At 33.0% G+C, this 1,158-nt stretch overlaps 1 pseudogene; it reads left to right on the top strand.

Annotated features, from left to right (window-relative positions):
- Positions 1 to 1,056: 1,056 nt before the first annotated feature.
- LOC123387938 lies at positions 1,057 to 1,158 on the top strand (annotated as a pseudogene).

Raw genomic sequence — 1,158 nt, 5'->3', positions numbered from 1 at the left:
ACCAAAAAAAACCTGTCAGAGTTAGTAAACGAATTTAGCACAGTAGCAGGATACAAAGTCAAAACATAAATTTCAGTTGCTATGCACTAACAATAAACAATCTGAAAAGGACATTATAAAAATACTTCCATTTACAATAGCAACAAAAAGAACAAAGTACTTAGGAATTAACTAAAAAGGTGAAAGACATAATGAAAACTATAAAATGCTGAAAGAAATTTAATTAGATATAAATAAATGGGAACACATTCCATGTACATGAATTGAAAGATTTCATCTTGTTAAGATGTCGGTGCTATCTAAAGCAATCTACAGATTAAATACAATCCCTATCAAAATCCCAATGTCATTATTTTTTTACAGAAATAGAAAAAACCCATCCTAAAATTCATAGGGAACCTCAAGAGACCCTAAATAGCAAAAACAATCTTGCAAAAGAAGAACAAAGTGAAGGAATCACACATCCTGATTTCAAAACTTACTACAAAGCTACAGTTATCAAGTCAGTATGGTACTAGCATAATGGCAGACGAATAGAACAGAATACAGAGTCCAGAAGTAAACTCATACATATACAGTCAAATGATTTTTGGCATGGGTGCCAAGACCATTCGATGAGGACAAGACATTCTTTTCAACAAATGGTGCTGGGCAAACTAGATATCCACATGCAAAAGAATAAAATTAGACCCTTATCTAACATGGTATACAAAAAATTAACTCAAAATGGATCAGAGACATAATTGTAAGACCTAAAAATGTAAAACTCTAGAAGAAAGCATAGTTGCCATAGGGTGATAGGGCTTCATGATGTTTCATGATGCTGGATTTGGCCATGGTTTTTGGATATGACACCAAAGGCATAGGCAACAAGAGAAAATAGACAAATCGGACTTGGTGAAAATTTTAAAACTTCTCAAAAAACATGAAATGACAATGTCCACAGAGTAAAAAGGTAACCAACAGAATGAGAGAAAATGTTTACAAATCACATATCTGGTAAGGGATCAATATCCAGAGTCTATTGAGAACTTCTAAAACTCAGTAACAAAACACATCGCTTCTTGGCCTTTTGGCTAAGATCAAGTTGTAGTCGCTATTCTTATCAGTTTAATATCAATAACAAAACAACCAAATCAAAACGTGGACAAAGCACTT

Source organism: Mustela putorius, unplaced genomic scaffold, assembly GCF_011764305.1.
Source record: "Mustela putorius furo isolate JIRA1106 unplaced genomic scaffold, ASM1176430v1.1 tig00003867_pilon_pilon_pilon, whole genome shotgun sequence".
In the NCBI taxonomy this organism is placed as follows: Eukaryota; Metazoa; Chordata; class Mammalia; order Carnivora; family Mustelidae; genus Mustela; species Mustela putorius.
Note: the sequence above shows the minus strand (reverse complement) of the source record. Positions and strands in the feature narration are given on the sequence as shown.